We start from the raw sequence: 15,613 nt of genomic DNA, 5'->3' as shown, positions 1-15,613 counted from the left end.
ACTCGTATCCATTGACCAGGTTAGCTAACCAAGGGAACTATCCCTAGTCTTCCCTTTCCAAAAAGCTGTAAACAAATAATTCCATGTTTACAAGTCAAGATGGCCACTTTCCAGGTCCCACATCTGCTTTAGTGCAGCTGACTAGAAGGCAGGAAGGCCCATGTCTCTGTGAGAGCAGGCCTGGACCAGGAAAAGAAGGTGCTCTAATTGAGAGCCTTTGGAGAGGGGCGCCTGGGTTGCTCAGTTGGTTAAGCGTTGGACTTCGGCTCAGGTCATGACCCCCGAGTTTGTGGGTTTGAGCCTCGCATCAGGCTTGTGCTAACAGCTCAGAGCCTGGAGCCTCCTTTGGACTCTGTCTCCCTCTCTCTCTGCCCCTCCCCTGCTCATGCTCTGTTGCATTCTTTCTCTCAAAAATAAATAAACATTAAAAAAAAAAGATCCTTTGGAGAAACTGCACTCACCTTTTAGCTAAGTCTCAGTCTAAACTGGTTTGAGAGACAGTGGGCGTCAGTTACGCAGAAGCCTAAGCCTCCCAGCACAGCCATGTGCAGTTAGGTACCTAGCAATGGCTCTCTGATGGGTTATGGGGAGATTTTTTTTTTCAACGTTTATTTTTGAGAGAGAGGGAAACACAGAATCCAAAGCAGGTTCCAGACTCTGAGCTGTCAGCACAGAGCCTGATGCAGGGCTGGAACTCATGAACCATGAGATCATGACCTGAGCCAAAGTCAGACGCTTAACCAACTGAGCCACCCAGGTGCCCCAAGGTAATGGTGAGATTTTAATTAGCATCAAGGACTCCATCTAGGAGTCCGTCCCAAGCCCATTTTCCTGCAGGAGCCCAGCCTTACTTGGAACCTGTTCTATCCCATTTCCACAAAGGAAGGGGTAGCAACCTCATGACATCTGCTCTTTCTGGGCATTTTGGCACTCAAATTCAGGTCTTCCTTCTTAAGAGCTAGCTAGTCCTCTATTCTGACTTGGTGCCAGGAAGTTGGGGCTCCACCATGTGTGCAGACATTTGAGTCAAGAGCAAGGACCACAGCCTTTCCGTGTTCTCGCATCCTACGATGCTATGTTTCCAAGGTGGGGTGGAATGGACACCCCCTCAGTCGTGCAAGCAGGAGAATCCTCTGGACTCTTTTCCCTCTTCCCCACCCCACATACAGAGCATCTCTAGGTCTGCCATCCTTCCTGGTACTTCCTCCCCTCTCTGGCTCTAATTCCAACTTTTGCCACCCCCAGCTTGTTCTTGGGCATCCTGCAGTCCTCTTCCTGCCCCCATTATATTGGGACTCCACTCTGCAGCCAGGGCGGTGGTCCCAAACTTATGAACTGGAGAGTGTATTAGGTTCTCCACAGAAACAGAATACACACACTTGCACACACACACACACACGTACACGTGTGAATGATTTCTTTTTTTTTTTTTAAATGTATAGCACCTAGAATAGTCGATGGAACTTTTTGTTTTTGTTTTTGTTTTTCTTTTTTTTTTCTTTTTTTTTTTTTTGTGAATGATTTCTTATAAGGAATTGGCTCACCAGGTTATGAAAGCGGAGAGGCCCCTGATGTCTGGTCTGGCAAGCTGGAGACCCATGAGCACTGGCCGTGTAAATTTCAGCCCCAAGTCCGCAGGCCTGAGGAGAACCAATGGTGCCCTGTCCAAGGGCAGAAGACTGATTCCACATGCGGCAGAGTGAATTCTCCCTCACCACGGCCTTTCCTTCTATTCAGTCCTCCATTGGAGCTGCGGAGGCCCACCCACACTGGGGAGGGCAGTCCGCTTCACTCTGCCTACTGATTCAAATGTTAATCTCATTCAGAAACACTCACAGACACACCCAGAATCCTGTTTAACCAAATAGCTGACATCCCATGGCCTAATCAAGCTGACACATCAAATTAACCATTACAGAGTGTGTTATTCACCACATTACAGACAGGCAGAATCTTATGAGAAAAGCTTCCTGCAAGACATGTAAACATAGTTCCCCAATGTATGCACACATCATTTTTCAGGGTCTGAGGACTCTGCAGATGAGTGTGAAAAATGCAGATCCCTGCCCCACCGCCACCTCGACCCCACGACCTACCACACCAGGCTTCCTGGGGAGCAAGGTCCCATGGGAATCTACATGATCACTACGTGCTAGTCACACAGGATAAACCCCTTAACATGGATGCTGCAGCCTTGAGGGTCCAAGCCCTGCCTGCCTGTCCAGCATTGTGTCACACTGTCCTCCCCTTTCTGCTAGTGTTCCTCCCCAGGAGGGCTCCCCTTGTGTGTCCCTTCCCAGCCCATTCTGTGTCATGCTTTTGTGCTACCTGCTGTTTCTGAGACTCCCCCTACCTGTATTCTCCTCCCCTCCCTGCCCACCTAGCTGACAACTGCTCATCTTTTTAAACCCAACTCATTCTGACGCCTTTCTGCTAGGATAAAGAGAAACTTCATTATTCGACAAATATTTACAGGGTCCTTTGCACATGTCAGGCACTGTTCTGCGATCTAGTAGTGGACTTGACAGACGAAAGTCTCTGCATACAATTCATTTTCTGGAGAGGGAGGCAAATAAGTAAATTTTTAAAAATATGTTAGATATATAATATGTCAGATGAAGGTGACATGGAGAAAAATCAAGGGGGAAAGATACGGGGAGAGCAAGGCTTTGGGGTAATCAGGGCAGGTACCACCGATAAGGTGGCATATGAGCAGAAACCCAAAGCCATGTAGATGTCAGATGGAAGGATGGTAATCCCCAAAAGGCAACAATATATGCACAGATACAGAGAGAAGGCCATGGCATGACTGAGGCGTAGCAAGGATGTCAGTGCAGTGGAAGGTGGGCGGATTGAGAAAGAGCATGAGGTGAGCTCAGAAAGGTCATGGGGAGCCAGGTCAGGTAACCCCTTTTTGGCCATTTTAAGGCCCTGACTTTTCCTGAGTGCACTGGAAACAAGGGGAAGATTTTGAGCAGTGGAGGGACATGATTCGGCTGACTTTTAGCAGACTGTATGGGGAAGGCAGAAGCAAGAGTTGGGAGGTCATTGCAGTGGTCCAGGTGGGAGGTGCTCATGACTCAGTTTAAGGGGAGGATGGGAAGGTGAGAAGTGGCCACGTTCAGGGAGTGGATGTGGGATGGGAGAGACATATTTGAGCCAGGAAATTTTAAACATGTTTTTATTCTGACAAAATATAAATAACATAAAATTTATCATTTTAAAATGTATAGTTCGGTGGCATTTAAGTACATTCACATTGTGCAACCATTATCACCAGCTAGCTCTAGAACTTTTTCGTCTTCCTAAACTGAAACTCTATACCTTGTCAACAATAACTCCACGTTCCCATACCTTCCTCCAGCCCCTGCAACCACCATTCTACTTTTTGTCTCTGTGAATTTGACTACTCTAGGATCCTCATATAAACAATCACACAATATTTGTCATTCGTGACTGGCTTATGTCACTTAGCATAATGTCTTCAAAGTTCATCCAAGTTCTGGCATATGTCAGAACTTCTTTTTTTTTAAGTTTATTTATTTATTTTGAGAGAAAGTGTGTGTGTGAGCAGGGGAGGGGCATAGAGAAAGGGAGAGAGAGAGAGAGAGAGAGAGAGAGAGAGAGAGAATCCCAAGCAGACTCTGCACCATCAGCACAGAGCTTGACATGGGGCTTGAACTCATGAACGGCAAGATCATGACCTGGGGTGAAACCAAGAGTCGGACACTCAACTGACTGAGCCACCCAGGTGCCCCAGAATTTCTTTCTTTTTAAGTGTGAATAACATTGTATGTATATACTACATTTTGTTTATCCATCCATCCACTGATGGATGCTTGGGTTGTTTCTGTCTTTTGACTATTGTGAATAATGCTGTGAACATGGGTGTACACATACCTGTTCAAGTACGTGCTTTCAATTCTCTTGGAATTGAAACTCTAGAAGTATAATTACTGTATCAACTGGTAATTCTACGTTTAATTATTTGAGGAACCTTCCTACCGTTTTCCAAGTGGCTACACCACTTTACATTCCTGCCAGCCATGCACAAGGGTTCCAATTCCTCCACATCTCATCAACACTTGTCTTCTGTTTTTTTAAAAATAACCATCCTAGGGCACCTGGGTGGCTTAGTTAGTTAAGTGGTAGGTCACGATTGGCTCAGGTCACGATCTCATGGTGTGTGAGTTCAAGCCCTGAATTAAGCTATTAGGCTCTGCAGTGACAGTGCAGAGCCTGCTTGGGATTCTCTCTCTCCTTCTCTCTGCCCCTTGTCCATTTGCCCTCACTCTCTCAAAACAAACAAACAAACAAACAAAAAACATCCTGATAGTTGTGAAGTGCTATCTTATTGTAGTATTGATTTGCATTTCCCTAATGATGAGTGACATTGTGTTGAACATCTTTTCATGAACTTGTTGGTCAACTCCAAAATTTGACCTAAGCAACTAGACGGAGGGAGTTGGAGAATATTGCATGAGGTGAGATGGAGAACATTGTGGGAGGAGCAGGTTTTGAAGGAAAAATCCAGAATTAAATGTGAGATGTATATTAGCTATCCGAGTGAAGATATTGGTAAGCAACAGGATACATGAGTCGGACGTTCAGCTGATGGGTCCAACCTGGCCATTTAATTTGGGAGTCATTAGCAAATAAGCATGCATGAAATCATGAGCTTGGATAAGATCCCAAAGGAATGTTTGTAGAGAAGAGTAGCAATCTGAGGCCTAAGCTTTGGGGAACCCCTATTTGAAGGGTGAGAGATGACAAGAAACTAGCCAGATGAGGAGTGGCCAGTGGTCAGTAGGTGGATGATGTATTATGGGAGCCAAGTGAAGACTGTTTTGGGGAGGAGGAAGTGATTTCTAATGTCAAAAAGCTGCCGAAAAGTTGAACAGTTGGAGACTCAGAATTGGCTACTGTTTTAGCAATGTAGAGATCATTAGTGAAAGAGTGAGGAGTTGGCTTGGTGGATTGGTCAGCTTGGAAGCCTGTTTGGAGAGGGTTCAAGAGAGAAGAGGGTGGAAGGAATTAGTGACAATAGGTACAAACAAAGTATTTGAGAAGTCTTTATAAAGGGGTGCAGAAAAATGGGGGACTGGGATTAAGAAGGATTTTTGTTAATGAAAAAAATTACAGCACATTTATATGTTGGTGGGAGTGATCCATTAATGATGATGCAGGATGGAAGGTGGGGGAGGATTACTGGGCAGTGTGATCCTTGCTTTCCTGTGCCTTTCCCTGTGCCCCTGAAGACTGCTAGCAAAGTACATCAGATACTGTTAAATATACTAGTTGTCTTTACATTTATGGCTCTCAGCTGTCAGCACAGACCCCGACATGGGGCTGGAACCCACAAACTGTGAGATCATGACCTGAGCCGAAGTCAGACGCTTAACCGACTGAGCCACCCAGGTGCCCCAATATACTAGTTGTCTTACTTGTTTCTTTCTCTCTCTCTTTGTGTTTTCCCGGCAATAACGCTGTGTTATAAACAACCCTAAAATCTCAGTGGCCTCCAACAACAGTGGTTTGTTTCATGCTCAGCCTGGCTGCTGCTCAGCGGCTCTCTGCTGAACTTGGCTGAACCAGGATAGCTCCAGGCTTTGAGTTGAGGTCTGGAAGGTTCCACTTGTCTCTCATTCTGGGAACTGTGGCTACCCTGCGTGTACTCTTCCAGTGGCAAAAGGTAGAAGCACAAGAGGGCAAGCCAAAACACGAACACATTTAAAGCCTCTGTTTGCAACAAGTACTCTCAAATTCCATTTGCCAAAGCAAGTGATAAATAAAGCCCAACAGGGATTCAAGTAAATGAGGTCCATAGACTGGGAGGGCCATGGTCAGGAAGGGGAGGGAAAGGGAAAAAAAATGGACAAATAATACATCTACCATATCTCATACAAGTTCCTAAATAGAATGATTTTCAGTTTTCTCTGTTTTTCCGGGGCTGAGCACCGTGACTGCTAAATTCTGCAAATGTGGTAAATGCTACAAAAAATCTTGTAGGGAAGAATATTACCAGCTCTTTTCTAACCACAGTTATGCTTCTGTTTCTTTTAATTTTAGATCCAGAAGGGTTTGGGGTTGAATTCCAGCACCCTTACTTTTTAGCTCAATGACTTTTGGCAATAATATCAATAATAGTAAAAATAATAACAGCATTTTTTGAGTGTTTATTGTGTGCTAGAAACACTGCTATAGGGTTTTAGGTTCACTATGTCATTTTAATCTCTAAGCAAATCTACGAGGTAGGCATTGCGTTTTCCACGCCTTAGATGAGGTTACTGAGAATCAGAGAGGTTCAATCACATACTCGAAGTCACACAGCTAGAAAGTGGTGGAGCTGTGATATGAAGCCAGATCCAGTAGTCTGTAAAGGCTCCTAGTGAGCACCATGCCGTAGGACCCTTGCACATTAAGTTAGGCCACCCAATGTCAGTTTCCTCAAAATTGTCAGTTTCCTTCCTGTAAAATAGGGATAATCATGAGAATGGTCACTTTCTAGAATCATTAGAAGATTATTTGAAGGGGTGCCTGGGGGCTCAGTTGGTTAAGTGTCCAACTTTGGCTCAAGTCATGATCTCATGGTTCATGAGTCCGAGCCCCACATTGGACTCTGTACTGACAGTGCAGAACCTGCTTGGGATTCTCTCTCTCTTTCTCTCTACCCCTCTCTCACTTGCATTCTCTCTCTCAAAATAAATAAATAAACTTAAAAAAATAATTAAAAAAGATTAATTGAAAAATCCTATGTCAGTTACCTGGCCCAGTGAAGCTTATACTCTGGGCACTCAATAAATATTATTTCCTTCCTTCCTTTTTTATTTCACTTCTGACTCCTGCTTCCAGACTTGATGGAAAACTTCCTCAGGATCTCATGCACATAATACATAAATTATGACTTTGTTAAACCTACAATACTCAACCTCTAAGACCCTCACAGGCCCTCTGCTGAAATTTTCTCCGGAATCAAACCATTAGCAGTGGATTTCTAAAACCCTTGGGAAGACTGTGACTGGCTCAGTATTTCTCTTGGCTGCTAAATTATTCATGTCCCTTGATGGATTCTGAAGTCGGCCTCCTACTGAGGAGGTGGATTTATAAATGAGGTTCGGGCAGTTCCTTTGATGTTTCAGTTGGCTAGGTGGTGAGTGAAAGAAAGCATGGCACCAAGCCCAGAGAAAGGGTGGGTCTGCTCCAATTCTGCTCAACAATTGCAGACGTAGAGGAGGGCGGGAGGAGCAGATTGAGTCTCCAAAAAAGGGGGACGTTTCTTTTTGAGAGCAGAACATGAGAAGAGAGGAGGAAGAAACATTTAATGAGTACCTACTATGTGCCAGAACCTCAGAGATGTAATCCTATCGTATCCTTAAAAAACAGGTCTATTTTATAGGCAAGAAACAGTTTCCAAGAAGTTAAATAACTTGAACAGTTTTTTAAAAAGATAAGAGTCAGAAAGTATATATATCAACTGAATTAGGTTTTCTGAGAGTGACAGAAAACCCAAATGCAATCCAGTTGAAATCAGTCCAGGGCTGGCATGGCCTTCCACGGCAGCAAAGGCCTTGGCTCCTCTTATCTCATTGTTCTGCCAATCTTAGCCCATGGTGTTCACAACATGGTCCAAGAAGACCGCTCAGAAATAGAGGACCCATCCTGGAAGAAAGGAATGACATGTCTGCTTATATCCAGCTGGGCAGAACTTGATCACATGGCTGTTCAGAGCTGGAAGGGAAGCTGAGAATTGTGGCAAACTTCCCATGGAAAGGTTAGGGCTTCTATTTTTTTCTTAAGTTTATTTTGGGAGAGATAGAGACAGCACGAGTGGAGGAGGGGCAGAAAGAGAGGGAGAGAGAGAATCCCAAGCAGTCTCCACACTGCTAGCACAGAGCCTGATGCAGGGCTTGAACTCACCAACTGTGAGATCATGACCTGAGCTGAAACCAAGAGTCAGACGCTTAACCTACTGAGCCACGAGGCACCCCTAAACCTTCTATTTTTAAGGATGTAGGAGAGAAACAGATACTGGGCACACCAGCAATCTCTGCTACCAGGAAGGTAAACCTACGCCCATCTCATTCCAGAGGATCCTGGCCAGCTCCATTGTTCCTACCATATTGCCTTCCTTAGGAGAAATGCCACTGCTGCAGGGACCTCTGTCAGGATTAAAGTGCCCTACGGGAAACCATAATAGTAACAGCGGAGTCTCATCAGATGCTTAATGTGAGCCCGGCACCATGCAACATGCCTTAGAGCAGTATCTCATTTAATTCTTCAATAACTCAATAAAGCTCCCCCTTATTCTCCCCCTTATACAAATGAGGAAACTGAGACTCAGCGAGATGATATAGCACGTGCAAGGTCACACAGATAGCAAATAGCATCTGGGTCCATACATCGAATGACAAACAGGATCTGAACTCAGGCAGGAGAGATTCCAAGCCTAGTATTTTCATTGTTATCTTTGTTTCCTGTATGTTCCCACTTGAGGGCCTCTGCTCCTGCAGGTCTCCCTTCTCGAATCCTATTCTTTTAGTTTTTCACTACCCCTTTACAAAGTCCTCCTTCTGTTTAACAGTAAACACTCTGAGAACCTGAATCAAGCCGGACATTGACTATACTAGGTGCCTGGGAACTATGTAATATAGAAAGGTCCTGTTGAGGGTCCCTGAGGTCCCTACTCTGATGAAGCTCACATTTTACTTCAACATCTAGCACCCAAGTGTCCATCTTGTGACATGAAAGGACCATAACAACCAAGTGCTGCAAAGTGCACTAGAAGAAAGATGAATGGAGTAAGTTTCTATTGTTTGTAGGGGACTAAAGGACACTTTATATAGGAAGTGAAATGTCTTATACTTTTTTCCAATGGTTCCAAATAAAACTTAGTTATATTGCATCTTTTCCGTTCTTCTAAATTCTTCTCATCTGCCTTTCTCTAGTGCCTCCCACTTGCTTTGATCCTGTTTGTCTATCTTCTCTGTTCCCCTTCCCTTCACCAGTGTCTTTGGGGAATAGTAGGCACCCATCAGTCACCTCCCTTTCCCTGCCCTCCATTCTCTCCTTAACTGTACCAGTCTGCTTCTGCCCCAACACTGCACTAAATACTTTTTCCCAGCTTATGGTTAAGAATTCAAGTCTTTTTTTCTCTGGATCTCAGGTACATTAATTATGCAGTTATTCAATATCTAGTGTTTCGGTGCATTCTCTCATGTAGTTCTCAATATAGCCCTAAGAGATTGATGCTGTTGTTAATGTCATTTTTAAAAATGTTTATTTATTTTTGAGAGAGAGAGAGAGAGCAGGGGAGGGGCAGAGAGAGAAGGAGAGAGAGAATCTTAAGCATGGGGCTCAGTCCCACAACTGTGAGATCATGACCTGAGCTGAAATCAAGTCAGATGCTTAACCGACTGAGCCACCCAGGTTCCCTTTGTTAATACCATTTTGCTGTTAAAGGAACTGAGCTCTAGAGAGGTTGAATTATCTTCCCAAGTCACCAGGTAGGAAACAGTGAGGCTGGAACTCCAACCTAGGTTGGCTAGCCCTGGAGCTCAAGCTCTTAATGACTGCTCCTCCAAAAAGCAAGAGATAACACTGTATGGTAGAATAGGAATGGGCCAAGAATTGGGGATGTGGCCTATGAAATGTGGTAGAGAATTAAAATAGCCCTGACAGGGAAAAGGAATAAGGAATGACTTCGAGACATATTGATTAAAGGTATCAGCATGGAGACCACAGGTGAAGTCAGGCATTTTTTTTTTTCAGTCTAACAAGGTCTTATTTAATGTTCCAGACTACCTCAAATCCATACTTGTCAAGTTTCTTTTTTTTTTTATTTAACATTTTTATTTTAATTCTAGTTAGTTAACATACAGTATTACATTAGTTTCAGATGTGCAATATAGTGATTCAGAGGTTGGGAATCTTACGGACCAGTTAGGAGTATTTGACAAGAGTTGAGGTGGTTGGGTTGATCTGCTGTTTTGAATACCAAGGATGTGAGGCTAAAGATGAGATGGGCAGAAGGTTTGAGGATGTCAATAAGAAGGTAGTTGAAATGATTGGCTATGGAGTTCAGGTTAAAAATTGGCAGTGGTGGTGGGGGGCAGTTAAGATGAAAACAGACCATTGCACCAGGTAAAGAAAGAGAGGTTAAACTCAGCAAACTTACAAGAGTGAGGAAGTGGAGAAGATAGAAAAAGAAGAAGATGTCTTGATAGTAGGCAGGATATCCCAGTGGAGCCCCCCAGGAATGCCCTTGCCATGGTCATAGTCGTGAACATTCACACATGTCTCCATGTTGCACAGGAAGACAAATTTGACACATTTGAATGTTCTCAAAATTTTTTGAGTTAGGTTTATGACACAAAATGGCGTCTCTTTCTCCTGCAAGGAGAGGAGACTCTTCCTCCGTCTCTTCACTAGGCTTCTGTATTAATTATGAAGATGTAGGTTGTTGTTTTTTTTTTTAAACGCCAAGCTCTAGAATTTCACTCATAAGCAGGGGCGCCTGGGTGGCTCAGTCGGTTAAGCGTCCGACCTCGGCTCAGGTCATGATCTCACAGTTCGTGAGTTCGAGCCCTGCATCGGGCTCTGTGCTGATAGCTCAGAGCCTGGAGCCTGCTTCGGATTCTGTGTCTCCCTCTCTCTCTGCCCCTCCCCTGCTCATGCTCTGTCTCTCTCTCTCCTTCAAAAATAAATAAAAACATTAGAATTTCATATGCAAAAAGCAGACCTCAAGTTTACTGGCAGGAATGGAAAAGGAAAAAAAGTTTGTTTCTTAACAGTGAAATAAGAAACATATCAGTAATCTTCCATGGAGAAACACCTCAATGTCTATCAGAAAGCAGCAGAAAAATAAATTATAGCACATCCATACAATGGCATATGAAGCAGCCAAAAATAAAAATAAGGAATTGCTTTATGTACAGAATTACATAACCTCCAAGATCTATTGCAGGGTAAAAAAAAATCACGGCCTAGATTAATGCACATTTGTGTAAAAGAGGGTGAGAAATATATGAAATATAACATAACATAATATACTTTCTTATTTGTGCATACACTATCCTTGGAGTAACCTTCTGGGTGAGGGAATGAGGGGAAAGGGAGGAGGGCACTTCTGGACTCCAGGAATTCTGTAAGTGGATCTCAGGCAAACAATTGGAGCAGACCCTTGGTGGGGATTAGTTGGGGACTTTTCATTGGGAGCCGCCATGAGTAAACGTGCATATGCGCAAGAGCTCTCAGACATCATGTGCCCACCCACAGTGTGATACTCTCTCTGCTACCTCTGATCTTGTGTTAATTCAAGGGTATGCACGTGGGGAGAGTTTTCACAGGACAGAGCAGACTCACATGAGCAAATGCTGGAAACAGTTATAGTCCTCAAAACCCAGAGGACAGTGGTTTCTACTCAAACGGGTGGAGTTCTTTCTTCTTTGAGTTCTTTGGGTTCTTTTTTCATTGAGTGCTTTTGTGGCATCAGGATATGCAGAATCTTCAACTAAGTTTTCTGTTCTACAGCTGTAGATGAATGTAGGAATTCCATTCTCCATGATCACCACCTACACCAGTTGATTTTATCCTTCATGGAATCACCTATGCCAAATTTCATGGAATAACCTTTTCAAGGATGTTTTGTTCTTCACCATGAGAAAGCCTTATTTATGTTCAGATTTACTCATGGCACAAGCTTGACTCTACTGAAGAGAATCTTTATCAGTTGGGTATTAGGCGCACAGAAAGAGTTAACTTAGATGGCCCAAGATGGCTTATGCTTAGATTGGCTGTCTTGCAAACTGGCCCTCACTTGGCATCTAGGAACTTAGCTCTCCAGAGGGTTCCCACCACCCAGACTGTTAAGAGTGACTCACTATGCCTAAACTGTTTATGCAAATGGTGTGATTTATACTGAGCACTTGCTTTCCTCCTGGGAATCTGGTATTTTTGTACTGCCAGTAGAAGTTGCCTACCTGGCTAGCCCCCAGTAAAAACTGTACTCAGCCTTTAATGAGCTCCTTTGGTAAACAGTATTTCACAGTTGTTGTTACAATGCTTTGATAGGGAAATTAAGCAAGTCCTGTGGGATTGTGCTGGAAGAGGTCTCCACTGGGGGAGGACTTTTGGAAGCTTGAGCCTAGTTTCCTCCAGACTTCTCCCCATTCATCTTTTCCCTTTGTTGAGTTTACTTTGTAGACTTTCACTGTAATCATAGGATTCTGACTGTATGCTGAGTCCTGTGAGGTTTCCTAGGGTAACAGTAGCTGTTGGAACAAATAAATGCCAAGACTTCAGAGGCCCAATACTATAGGTTATTTCTTGTTTATATAAAGATCAGTGCCAGTGCTCCTGGTGAGTAGATGGTCTTCCATCAATCATCAAGGACCTAGGTGCCTTCCATCTTGTATTCCACCTTCTTCTAAAGCCTCTGAGTCCTGTTCATTAAGTTTGTAGATGGAAAAAAGAGACTATGGAAAGTCCATACCCCCTTCTTAACCCTCCTCTTCACCTTAACTCCACTGTTGGCCCGAAGATGACACCACTACATCTGGCTACATTCCATTGACAATTATGGTCCCATGTAGATACAAGGGGGCTACGAAATGTGGTCTCTGCTTGGTGGCTGTTCCCTTGCAGCAACTCTGTGGAAATAAAGCATAAATCCTTGATGGCCTGCAACAGGATCATAATAGATCTATTTATTATGAAACTGTGGCACCCTCAACTTCCTCCCAAGTGCTAGGAGACAATACACAGAAGCCATACTGTTCTTGCCTATATGCAGGTTGACATGTAAAAGGAAATAGGTCATCCCAATTGAGTAGGCAAGGCTAACTTTTCCCGGGAAGTCTTCTTTCCAAATAGACCCCTTCTTCTGTGTTTCCATAGTAATTGGTGCTGATCCCTCTCATAGCACTTATCACAAGGTATTGAAACTTCACTGATTTCTTGTCTGACTTTCCCATTGAATCATAATATTTCTGAGGCTACAACTTTAGTTGTCTTATCGACCATATGTTCTGTGCCCAGAACAGAATCTGGTCCATCTGAGATGTGCAGTAAATGCATAAAGGAATAAGTGGTTGAATGGGACTGGGAGACGCAATGTAGTAGCAGGCTGTGAGCATGTGCTTCAGAGTTTGTGAAAATTTCTTATCTCCTGTGACCTTGCAAAAGTTACTAAACTTCTCTGAACCTCAAATTTTCATTCTTAGAATGGGGATAAAAATACTAACTTTGCAACATTGCTATGAGGATTTTCTGAGATTATGAATGTGTATACCGCACCTAACCTTGTTCTAAGGATATTAGTAAACTCTGTAAAAATGGTATTTATTATTGACACAAATGACAGCCAGTGGCATTACCAGTTTCAACATTCGGTTACTCCAGATACACTCTTAGATGCAAACTATTAGAAGCCGTAGAAACCAAAGGTGGCCAAATTGTGTGCAAGGGTGATGAGAGGAACGAGTTGTAGAGACAGCAGCTTCATTTCATTGGCGAGTCTTCCTGGGAGGACAAAAGGGCTTCCTTCCCTTGACCTTGACATCAAAGAGTATTAGATTCACATTCTCAAAACAGTGCTTATTCTCCCAAGACTTCACAAGATGTCAAGCTCATCTCACACCTTTAGAACAACATGGTTCAAGATAGAGCTCTGATTCCTTCTTCATTCACTCATCCACTTAAGAAATATTTTTAGAGTGTTCACCTTGAGTCAGGCACTAGGGATCATTAGTAGTGAACAAAGAAGACCAGTCTCCTCTGTCACAGAGCCTACATTTTAGGAAGGGAGACAGACAGCCAACCAATAGGTATGTCACATGTAGACGGTGAAAAAGAAGATTTTAGGAGTGCCTGGGTAGCTCAGTCGATAAAGTGTCTATTGATTTCGGCTCAAATTTGTGATCTCACGTTTCATGAGTTTGAGCCCCATGTCAGTCTCTGTGCTGACAGTTTAGAGCCTGCTTGGGATTCTTTCTCTCTCTCCTTTTCTCTCTGTGCCTCCCCTATTTGTGTTCTCTCTATTTAAAAATAAATAAATAAACTTAAAAAAATTGAGATTTTAGGCAGCATCCTGGATATGTGGTTTCTTTCTTTTTTTTTTAATTAATTAATTTATTTATTTATTTTTGAGAGAGAGAGAGAGAGACAGATAGATAGACCATGAGCAGGGGAGAGGCAGAGAGAGAGTGAGACACAGAATCTGAAGCAGGCTCCAGGCTCTGAGCTGTCAACACAGAGCCCGATGCGGGGCTCAAACTCAGGAACTGCGAGATTGTGACCTGATCTGAAGTCAGAAGCTTAACTGATTGGACCACCCAGGCACCCCTCAAGTTCTGCAGTCTTAAGGTAAACTGTTATTAAACGTATCACAGGTGTCAGCTCTAGTGGTGCCATTTGGCCTTCTTCAACAACTATTTCATAATTACATATACATACATACACACAATTACCCCAAACTTTCTCTCATATCATGTTTCTGATTGATTTATTCTCATAATCATCTAAGCCCCTGTGTGTTTTACTGTTTTAAAGCAATGGAAACATTTTGGATTATTTATAAACTCCATGTCTGGTAACCCCCCAGTGTGAAAGCAGTTCTTCTCTGGTTCAGGGGGGTCTCCACCTGCTTTGCCTCCACCTTGATCCTTTCAACGGCCTTCAGTCTCACAGAGGAACTTGGGGATATAAGGAACAGGATTTGAAAGCCATTAATGAAGTCTTAACTAAGTAGTGGGAAATTGATAACGAAATTCTAGTCCAATTCAATAGACAAGACTTATGAACAAGGGAAAAACAGCAACCTACAAAGGTCAAGGGTCTATAAGTGTGAAACTGTGTGACAGGGCTCCTGGGTGGCTCAGTTGGTCAAGCATCCAACTTCGGCTCAGGTCATGATCTCACGGTTCGTGAGTTCGAGCCCTGCGTTGGGCTCTGTGCTGACAGCTCGGAGCCTGGAGCCTGCTTCCCATTCTGTGTCTCCCTCTCTCTCTGCCCCATCCCCACTCATGCTCTGTCTCTCTCTGTCTTAAAAATAAATAAAACATTAAAATTTTTTTTAAAATTTGTTCAATACAGATTTCTTGATTTTCTTCCCCATGCCTGTCCTACCTGTAGCTTTTCCCTTTTAGTAAACATCTACCTGTTGCTCAGGCCAGTTCCTGGGCCCTACCATGCTCCCACCTTCCTTCCTTCTCTTCTCTGCAATAACAAAGTGCCCCTGTTTTGTTCCTGAAGTTATGGAGAAACAGTGTTTCACCATGGATACAGCGCAAACTGTTGCCTCTACCAGATTGAGGAGGCTCCCTTCTATTTCTAGGTTGTTGAGTGTTGTTGGTATTACGAAGGGGTGTTGTATTTTACCAAATGCTTGTCCTGTGTCTATTGAGACAATCATGTCCTTTTTGTCTTTTATTCTATTCATATGGTGCATTCCATTAACTGATTTTTAGATGTTAAATCAACTTTGCATTCCTGGGATAAATCCCATTTGGTCATGGTGTGTAATCCTTTTTATATACTGCTGAATTCTATTTTCTGATGTTTTGGTTTTTTTGGGGGGGGTTGTTTGTGCCCCAAAGTGTTTTCTGTTTTTAACAAA

General features: G+C 43.3%; 1 protein-coding gene across 1 annotated transcript in view; it reads left to right on the top strand.

Moving 5' to 3' along the window:
• Positions 1 to 15,613, top strand: part of FAM184B (family with sequence similarity 184 member B) — a 151,446-nt gene that overhangs the window by 59,697 nt on the left and 76,136 nt on the right. The window lies entirely within an intron of this gene.

Source organism: Panthera onca, chromosome B1, assembly GCF_046562875.1.
Source record: "Panthera onca isolate mPanOnc1 chromosome B1, mPanOnc1 haplotype 2, whole genome shotgun sequence".
NCBI classification, from domain to species: Eukaryota; Metazoa; Chordata; class Mammalia; order Carnivora; family Felidae; genus Panthera; species Panthera onca.
The sequence above is the reverse complement of the archived record's forward strand: the minus strand, read 5'-3'. Positions and strand labels throughout refer to the sequence as shown.